This window comes from Suncus etruscus, chromosome 10 (genome assembly GCF_024139225.1).
Source record: "Suncus etruscus isolate mSunEtr1 chromosome 10, mSunEtr1.pri.cur, whole genome shotgun sequence".
Taxonomy (NCBI): Eukaryota; Metazoa; Chordata; class Mammalia; order Eulipotyphla; family Soricidae; genus Suncus; species Suncus etruscus.
Window position 1 is genome coordinate 28,296,461 of NC_064857.1, and position 10,947 is coordinate 28,307,407.

Here is a 10,947-nt window from a genome sequence, read left to right on the forward strand (position 1 = left end):
GTTGGGTAGCTGAGCCACAAATTGAAGGGAAATGTTTATGATGTGAGTGAAAATAAAGTGGGAATAAGGAAGATTATGAATGGCAACCAACTACCAGAAAGAATATGTAGAACAAGAGAAGAACCTTAGAACAAATGCCTAAGCATGTATTAGAACCATTGAGAGAATAAACCTGCAAAGGAACCTACAGTTAGTTAGATAAAAGAACCAATGGAGTGTGGTGTTACCAAATTAAAGGAAAATAGATATCCCAGAAAAATGCAATAGCAGTACCTTAGGACCTAAAACCTGACCTTGAAATTAATATTAAATAAGTTGGTGGTGATCTGGTGACAGTTTAATAAGCATAGGTAAACTGAAACAAGTCCCAGTAAAATGAGTATATATCACACAAAAAAAGTAAAGAGGCATTGGAGAGCTAGTAAAGAAGGTGGGGTTACCTTGCATTTGCTTGCCTTGCATATGGCCGATCAGATTCAGTCCCCAGCACCACAAATTATCCTCCAAGATCAGACGAGAATGTTACCTGAGCACAAAGCAAGACTATGTCCTATGCATTGCTGGGTGTGGTCCCAAAATTCACAATAATTTAAAAATATTTTTAAATTCTAAAAATGAGAGTTAATATTTCCACAATATTTATCAAATTTTAGCTTTAGCTCTGGCATCTATAATTTCTCATATGAGTTTCTCACATATGGATTTATTGCCTCATGTAAGGATGTCCTCATAAGGATTTTGCTTACTTAATTTAAACTAAATTTTATTGAGCACCTATTCACTGAAATGCATTGACATAGTTAAGTGTAAAGAAGACAAATATCAGTAAAATATAGGATACTCCAATAAGTAGCTTACTGCTAAAACACAAGCTAATACATAATAAAAAACAAAAGGTGACCTTTAGAGGCCAGAGCAGTGGCGCAAGCAGTAAGGCATCTCTCTTGCCTGCGCTAGCCTAGGACGGACACAGTTCAGTCCACCCGACATCCCATGTGGTTCTCTAATCCAGGAGCGATTTCGGAGCTCATAGCCAGGAGTAACATCTGAGTGTCACCGGGTGTGGCCCAAAAACAAAAAACAAAACAAAAACAGGTGACCCTTTAGTGTTACAGCTCTTTTAGAATTTGTTCAGCAGGCCTTCTGGTCTCCACTGGAAGCCCCCCCTCCCCCCCCAAAAAAAGGTGACCCTTTGTGAACATTTTTAATGTGCCAGATACAGATCTTATAAACACTGAATCTTCAAAAATAGCTAGTTGAGATTATTATATATGCTTGGGGTTGTTTTTGTTTTTTTTTGGTTGGTTTTGGTTTTGGTTTTTGGGTCACACCCAGCAACGCTCAGGGGTCACTCCTGGCTCTACGCTCAGAAATCACTCCTGGCAGGCTCAGGGGACCATATGAGATGCTGGGATTCAAACCCACTGTTCTTCTGAAGGCAAGGCAAACTCTTTACCTCCATACTATCTCTCTGGCCACTTGATTTTTGTTTGTTTTTTTTTTTTCAGATGAAAAATCGAAACAGAAAAATCATGTACCTTTCCATGGTCACTCATACAGAAAACATTCACCTGAGTAAACTTTCACTCAAGAGATAAGTGTATACATTTAACTACTCTAACCTACAACTACAACATAAAGTCAAATTCAAAAAGCCTCAGAACACAAAACACTTCAGGTATTCAGAGAAAAGAGAAGATAACTTCTGAGAGAATCAGGTGTCTATAAAATGGCATTTTTGGTTAAACTTTGGTAGACTCATGAGTGAGAGGGAGAGCAACTAGACCTAAGAAGAAAGAGAACCAGGGGCCAGAGAGATAGCATTTGCCTTGCATGCAGAAGAACGGTGGTTCGAATCCTGGCATCCCATATGGTCCCCAGAGCCTGCCAGGAGCAATTTATGAGCGTAGAGTCAGGAGTAAACCCTGAGCACCCCAAAAAACAAAAAAACAACAACCAAAAGAAAAAAAAAAGAATAAGAAGAAAGAGAACCAAAAGACTAGCAAAGGAAATGGGCTCTCCTGGGATTGTGTAGAGAGTGCGGTATTTCTGATCCAGTGTAAAAGGACTAAACACAAAATAAACAGGCTGTTGAAAATAGTACAACAAGAATCTGTATGGATAAAACCTTCTAAAATTCCACCCCCACCCTAATACACACCAAGCATTTAGATGATTTAAGAAGAATTCAGAATGTTAATTGTTATATTGGTAGAGAAGCAAGAAGAAGGCAAAAAGATATTTCAGGAGAAGTAAAATATCAACTCTCTTTACAACCACCTAATTCCTAAAAGTACCTAGCAAAAATTTCCATGAAATTCTATATGTATTCTATAGCCAATTGTCATAAACTCAGTGATTTAACATAGTACAAATCTCTTTTTCTAAATAATTATGGAAGTCAGACATTCAAAATAAATTTTACTTGGTTGAAAATAAAGTGTTGGCAGTTTGTTTTCCCTGCAGATGCACAGAGCAAAATCATGTCCTTACTTTTCCCAGTTTCTAAACAACATTCCTCATACTCTCTGTATATAGCCTCTGTATGTAGCCTATTCTGTATTTAGAGTCAATTATGAGGCCTCTTGTTTCAGTGGTCACATTGACTATCTTTTGTATTTCAAATTTTTCTAAAAAGTTACATCTCTAATTTATGGGGACAGTGTTATGTGACAGTGTTAAGGTCTTCCAGTGGATAATCTAGGATTATTGTCTTCTCCTAAAATCCTTAGTCATATTTACAATACTCGTTCCTCCTCACAAAAAGATAATATACGTAGATTTTAGGAATTAAAATGTAGATCTCCTTGGAGGTCATAATTCCACCTAAAATACATCTAATTAGAACAATAATTCAAAATCCTTGTGCAGGCATTTTTATCCTTTAATGACTGAGTGGTGACAATAATATTATTTAACTAGAAGGGTGGCCTGCCATTGGCAAGAGAGAAAAGGGAGCTCAAAACAACTTCCATTTTCCCCTGTGGGTTTGTAGGAAATGAAAGGTGGGGGGAAACTATTGAAGAAAATTAGATTCTATTTGACTAAAAGATTAATAATATGCTAAACACAGTTTATTTAAGGACGTAGAACGTTCTGGAAGGGTAAGTGGATAATTTACTCATAAAATTTGTGTTTATAAGAACAATGGAAAAGATCAGTACAAGGGCATACTAGACTAGAAAACATTTCCATCATTTAAAAACTAAGCTCTGAATACATAGTTTATAAGAAATAAAATCAAAAAAAAAAAAAAAAAACTTTTTGAAAAAAAAAAAAAAAAAAAAAAAAAAAAAGAAATAAAATCAGAAAGAAAAGGAAAATGCTTGGGTACGAATTTTATAACAAGGACCAAGCAAAGGCCCCTCACTGCATAGAGATAAAATAGGAGTCATTGGCAGAAAGAGGTCCTGAAACCTCAAATACCATAAAGATATTGAAAAGAAATACATTTCAAAGACAAGGTTAGTGAAATTATAGTCAGAATGATAAAAAATTCTGAAAGTGAAATGGTAAATTTATGAAAGTTTCTATAGATTTATCTTTGTTATTTTTGGTACTTTTTCTGCAACATTGTATTTTTGAACTTTTTTGGTATGTCAATGCATACAACATGAAATAAGAAGTCATGCTAGCTAACAATTGTGAGTTAAAAGATAATTAACTTGTATTGAAGAAACATTTATTAATAAAACATTTCTAAAGAAGATTTTGGGTATTAAATTATAATGATCTTCCATACAATAGTCTTAAGCCCAAACAATAAATGGCATGGTTGCTTTCTATAAATGTGCTATTAAGAGCTAAAAAGAAAATATTGAGATGGGAATAGTGAAGGCCACTCTAGCAGTATTGGAGTTTACTCCTGGTTCTTGCTCAATATGCCTGGTAGTCCTTAGGAATCAGACACAGTACCAGGATTTAAACTGGGATCAGCTACATGCAAGATAAGTACCTTGACCCCTATACTATTTCTCTGGCCCAAGAAAAATGTTTTACAGTAACAAGTCAAAGATATTACCATAACTAAAGAATCTTAAAAATGGAGATGAAAGTAATCTCCAATGGAAAGTCAACTATCATGGAGATGTTTGCATATTAAAAACACTAGCCCAATAATAAGACCGATGGACTCAGCCATTTGGATTCTTGAGAGGCTTTTTTGGTAAAGTGATTGTTTGCAGTGCATGTGACAGAGGGTTAAGGGATGAATAAAGGGTGTTGAAGCATGAGTCAGACTAACAACAGATGGAAACTATTAACCACCTTAGGCCTAAGAGGTAAAGGAAAGGAGACATTCCAGGAACAAGAAATTGCCAAGGCCTAGGTTCCAAAACATAATCAGCATACTTTCCAATAATATATATTTTGGTAAGGCCAGGAATGTCAAGAGCTAAAATCTAAGTATCCTCAAGGACCTTCTTTTCCCACCAGTCATACCATGTAATATTGTGCCCGGGTCTATGAGAATTGGATATAACCCAGAAAGAAATAGATAATCTTTTTTGGACATCACCTTCAAAACATTTGCACAACCTCAGTTTTAGCCAAATATAGGAACTATAGTCTTAAGTTTACCAGAGCTCTGACTTGCAAATCACAGAGAAGTCAATCTGAAATACAGATAGTTCCATCTTATCATCTACCCTGGAAGAAACACATAACTTCATTTGAGTCCTGAGAAGCAGTTTAAACTTTATCCATTGGAGAAAGAAAATAACTTGCAATTTTGTTTTTAATTTACATGATCCATTAGACTGAGATTTGTGTGTGTGTGTGTGTGTGTTGCTATAAGTGAGTCTTGAATAAAGTAATTATGAAAAATTGGTTATGTCTCAGCAATTCCTTCAGGACTTAAACCTGGAAGAGACATCCCTGAAAGATGAAAGATTTTCCATAGGAAATGCTTGCTAAATGACTCCATATATTCTAGTGGGAAATGTCAAGAGTGTACATTATTTTTAGTATCATTATTATCACTTTTTTTTAAACTGCAGCAAGCCAATCATCACATATGGACTTTATAGCTGAACATTTTTCTCCAGAGTTCAGTATCTCTGTCAGTCCCAAAATAGGAGACTACAGAAGCAAATTAAATTCTTTATATGATCCAATGGTTTTGAAGACACTATAAACACCTACATGTGGGTCAATAGATCCTACAGGAAATGTTCAGAGTGAGCCATATCTGAATGGAAGTGGGCACCAACAGCTTTCATTCTGGCTTTGGAACATATGGTGTGGTAAATTATCAGCCTGCAATCTATTATTAAGGACACAGATTCTCAATAATAATGCCTAAATGTGCATTTACTCAGCTGCACAATAGCTTCTAGAATAGAATTGGATATAGTCAGGCTTTGGTCTGAGGCAACACTGATGCTTTGGTAACTGTAATGAACAGCCTCTGAATTATATATGCCTTCCTTATCCATTCTCATCAGTTCTCATAAGGCCAGCAGTATTTTTTAACTCACAAGCTTATATTATGTGACCCCATCATCTTGAACACAAGCAAATAAGATCAATAGGATTATATAATCAGTGACTATAATTTTACTAGGTGTTTCTCTAAGAACCACAGAGAGACATTTTACATTAAAGAATGTCAATCAGAACAGTTATATATTCTCCTTAGAGAAGTCTCAATAGTATCAGAAGCCAAACAAGAGATGCATCCTAGAAGGAGAACAAGTCATGGTATAGAGTGCAGAATGCCATTGAAATAAGTAGCAGAAGGTGGCAAACAAAACAAAGCAACACAAAAAAAAAAACCCTCTAGTTTGTCACAAAATACACTATAGAATCCAAGGTTTCAGATTAGTGATTTAATTAGAATAAAATAACACAACTCTGAAACAGCTGATCAGAATGATACAGCGACTGCAGCAGCTGGAATAGTGAATGCTATTTTAGTTCGTTTGTGCCTGGGTGCTGAGTTGCATGCATCATTCCTTTAGAAACCATTATAAAAAATTCCTGTCACATAAGCCAATGTCTGCGTCTTACAAATAGAAAAACAAAACAAAATTGAATATAAGATTTTGTGTTGAATCTACATTATGCACATGAAGGCCATTTTAACATCAGTAATGTTCTTTGGCAGTCAGGAAATAATAAAAATGTGTTGAGGTTTACAACGGATTTTAATACTACTGGAGTGTTTTCTTGTCTGTTTATATAGTTTCAATGCCTGGAATGGAACCCAGGCCTCCTGTATGTAAGATGAGTGCTTTATCATTAAACAATGCCAGATTAAGTTTTCAAATGAAAATAGCTTTCACTTCTCAGTTGAAGGCTAGCTAATTGTTCAAAAATGTCTAGTGACAGATACTTCCAAAGCACTGGGTTTTGAGGGGTTCTTGATTCACCACCAAGTCTTTGTGCACATAACTCTTTAGTCATGAGGCAATTTTTTCATAAGAGGTAAAATAGCTGATAGACAGTTTTATTTGATATTTTGCTTTGAAACTGTGGTTTCAATTGGCACAGAATTCCTATTTTTATGTTATATAAATCATAAATATCACAACAATAAAGAGAGATGAAAGAGTAAATGTGGTAGTTCTTAAAATAATTGTTGGTAAGAACCATGTCTATCAACCTGATAGGAAATAAGGCAGTAAAATTATACAGGAAAATGGTAATATTAGTTGGGAAATACTTTGATGTGCATAGTCAAAATAAAAGTTTATCAAGCTGTTGTGGCTGTTAGTGATCCACAATAGCTTTTGAAAGAGTTAATGATCAAGTCTTTACTTAATTTAGTTTGTTCTCTAGAGCCTAACAAAACTTATCATGCAATATTACAAGTTGGAAGCAAAACAAGAATCAAGCTTCACCTCTCTCTACAAGAGAGATTGTTAGCATGAATTTTGATTTGTCTAAATTTTAGAAAGATGGTGAACAGTATTTGCTATTTGATCAACAGAGGAAACATTATGTGGTTGAATTTTCACACTTGGCACAGAATCTGGAATATATGATACGGTGAAAAAGAAGGTCTGGGTATATGACTAAACTGTATTAAATGTAATACAGAGATCTGCTGCCAATTATAAGCTTATATGCAATGATTAAAAAATATAGTAGCATCTGGCAAAAGTGTGTGTCAGAAAACAGAATGGAAGATTTTCACAAAGTGATAGAAAGCTCAATTACAAATTTGTAACCAAGGATTTCAAAACTGATACTTCTTTTTAAAAAGGAAAATATTTTTGTTAAAAGGCCTCTATTGGCAGCATGATAGTACAGCAGATAGTGTACTTTGCGCTTGGCCTACCCAGATTCAACCCCTGGCACTGGGCATAGTCCCCCAAACATACCAGGAATGATCCTTGAGTGCAGAGCCAGGATTAAGTCAAGAGCATTTATTTGTTAAATAAATTAAAAAAGACAAATATTGGGGCTGGCAGGCTGGAGAGAACATAGGAGGGAAACTGCATTGCTTTAGTGGACCCCCCCACCTATTTAATTCACAACATCACAAATGGTTTCCAGATTGGGAAGAGGTACCCAACAAGGCTTTGCCTCTATCCCATTTTGTTAGGAAAATTCCAAAATATAATATCCAGCTCCTTGAATTGTGCATTTATATTTTGTAACAAAGCTTGGAAAATTAGACGGAGGCACGATGGTAGGTAGCCTGCATCAACCCCACCCTACTCCCAGAACCTGCCTGTCACTTGCCCCAGTATGGGAGGAAACCCCAAAATTTCATCCTCGGCCTTGTGGTGTGTGCTACAGTTTAGATTGATTTTGTTCAATAGGGTATGAGGCGTTTTCTTTTCTTCTTTTCTTTTCTTTTCTTTCTTTCTTTCTTTCTTTCTTTCTTTCTTTCTTTCTTTCTTTCTTTCTTTCTTTCTTTCTTTCTTTCTTTCTTTCTTTCTTTCTTTCTTTCTTTCTTTCTTTCTTTCTTTCTTTCTCTTTCTTTCTTTCTTTCTTTCTTTTCTTTCTTTCTTCTTTCTTTCTTTCTTTCTTTCTTTCTTTCTTTCTTTCTTTCTTTCTTTCTTTCTTTCTTTCTTTCAATAGGGTATGAGGCGTTTTCTTTTCTTCCTTTCTTCCTTTCTTCCTTCCTTCCTTCCTTCCTTCCTTCCTTCCTTCCTTCCTTCCTTCCTTCCTTCCTTCCTTCCTTCCTTCCTTCCTTCCTTCCTTCCTTCCTTTCTTTCTTTCTTTCTTTTGTGGTTTTTGGGTCACACCCGGCAGTGCTCAGGGGTTACTCCTAGCTCCATGCTCAGAAATTCTTCCTGGCAGGCACGGGGGTCCATATGGGATGCCGGGATTTGAACCGATGACCTTCTGCATGAAAGGCAAACGCCTTACCTCCATGCTATCTCTCCGGCCCCGTATGAGGCGTTTTCATGCCTAGCAACCTACGTCTTGGCCTCTGAATCAGAAAGTTTATTTGCAGAGATGGAATTGGGGGTGGGGTTGGTGTACCTGACGGGGCCACATGGCTTCCTTCAGTCCCAGGACCCTGCCAGCACCTCTCTCCCATTTTTAAATTGCATCTCCGGCGTTGTTGTTTTGCCATAAAATGATCCAACCCAGAGAGACAAATTTGGGAGTGGACATGAACTCGTGTTTACCTAGAAACTGGGAGTAAGACACCATATACATCTTTGGGGACCTTGCAACCCAGTCCAACACTTTCCCTGAAAAAGAATTGGTTGGATACTGCAACACAAGTCATAGAACTGGAGATACAATTTTTGTTTTTGTTTTTCCCTTTCACACTGGAAGGAGTCTACAGAGGTGAAGGTTGGGGGTGAGACATTGGGGACTCCTTACTCCCAACTTCTGTAATCAAAGGACCCAAAGCTGAATGAAGCCCAGGCTATGGGCCACGGAGTGAATCACCCCAGTTTCCATACAAACCACAGTGCTGGGCAACACTTTCTTACTTGTCAACTGGTGGAAGGTTCTTTGGGCTCCTTGCAATCCCATCTGAGTGCCTCCTCCTGGGCCTCTCAAACTTAAGGACCTGACAAAGAGGCACAAGTCACACAGCTGGACAGGAAATGTTTTCTTTTTACTTCAGAAAGTGGCATGACAATGTGGGGAATGACCAACAGCACCACTAGTTGGGTATTTTCCTCAAAATAGCAAGAAGATTGTGTGTGTGTGTGTGTGTGTGTGTGTGTGTGTGTGTGTGTGTGTTTGAGAGGGAGAGAGAGATGTGCCACATGCTAGACAAATACCTTAACTCTTGAGCTATCTCCCTGCCCAGAAAGAAATACACACACACACACACACACACACACACACACACACACACACCAATTTATAAAAATTCATGTTTCTCTTATTTTTTGCGACTCTCATCTTAACGTGGGAAAAAAAAGTTTTATCAGAAATTGATGGGGACGGTGAGGTGGCGCTAGAGGTAAGGTGTCTGCCTTGCAAGCGCTTGCCAAGGAAGGACCACAGTTCGATCCCCCAGCGTCCCATATGGTCCCCCCAAGCAGGGGCAATTTCTGAGCGCTTAGCCAGGAGTAACCCCTGAGCATCAAACGGGTGCGGTCGAAAAAACCAAAAAAAAATTTGTTATATAGATAACATAATAAAAGGAGAAATTTTGTTTGTTTTGGAGTCACGCCCAGTGGTGCTCAGGGATTACTTCTGGCTTTGCACTTGGCAGTGATCATAGAGGAACCTGGGAATTGTCTCCAGGTAGGCCACATGTAAGGCAGCACCCACTGCAGTCCTATGGCTCTGACACTGAGGGATAAATGTCTTTCAGCAAAGAATGGGTTGCAAGTCTAAAATAGAGCTTTTGGCCTTCATTTTGCAGGATCTCGTAAATGGAAGTACAGGAAATAAAAATTAGTCCTATTAATTTACATTACATTAATTCATAATGTAACCACCAGGTGGCAGAACATTCACATCTGCTAGTGTGAAGTCTCCCACCATGAAAACCATATTCCAAATAGTTCACAATGACTCATATGTCTTAATGAGGTTAGATACTTTTAAAATACTGGAGATTGGATTGCTTAAACAACATAAATTTAATTTCTCAGAATTTTAGAGACAAGAAGTTAATAATCAAAGTTCTGTCAGTGTCTGGTATATTTCCATTGGTTTCTTATGTCTTTGTTTAGCCCTCTTAGGTCTTTCCTCAGTGAGTATGTATATGGTAAGAGTGAGAGATCCAGTTCTCTAGTATCTCAGAGCTTCACTCTTATGACTTATTTTAACCCTAATAACCTCCCTAAAGTCTCATTTCTAAATACACTGTAGATTAAAGTTTCATCATAAACTTTGGAGGCACAAAAACGTAAGGTCCACAATACTGGATGTTCTCTAAACATACATACTTTTCTCACACAATCCTGAGTTTTGTCTATATCATTATTTCTACTAAGTGGACTCTTCTTAACCACTTCCCAGTACTCCCATCAATCACCCTTTTCTTTTATTTTACACCTGCTTATTTGATTCGTACCAGGCTATGTATGTGTCCTCCTAAAACTACTCTTGGGACTCTTAAATGCTTCAATAGGATTGTTTTATAGGTAACATTTTATGATTCTAATAAAAATATCTAATCTTTTAGTCTCTCACTAATAATTCCATGGAACCTGACAATATCTGTTATAGTTTATTATCTGAGTGAATTAGTGAGTCAGCAGTAAGAAAGGCAAAAATCATGCTGTGAAATATGAGGCAGAAAATTTAGACTTTATTAAGTGGCTACCATGAATTCCTTATGTGTTCTTCAGCAAAAATATATGATAAATATAATTTTAGAATATGTTGTGAAGTTTTTCTAAAGAATAAGAATTGAGTAATGAAACCAACTAGCAGAACAAAATAATACCATTTTAGTACGAATTTAGAAATAGTAGTAGCAATAATTATATTCAACATATTCAGAATTTACTATGTGTCAGAAAATATAGTATTTTAAATGCATTAATATAGACTCATAATTATTCCAGC

At 36.7% G+C, this 10,947-nt stretch overlaps 1 non-coding gene across 1 annotated transcript; it reads left to right on the forward strand.

Annotated features, from left to right (window-relative positions):
- Positions 1-1,104: 1,104 nt before the first annotated feature.
- LOC126021010 (U7 small nuclear RNA) lies at positions 1,105-1,166 on the forward strand. The gene has a single exon (XR_007499638.1). It is a non-coding gene; the product is annotated as a U7 small nuclear RNA (small nuclear RNA).
- Positions 1,167-10,947: the final 9,781 nt, after the last annotated feature.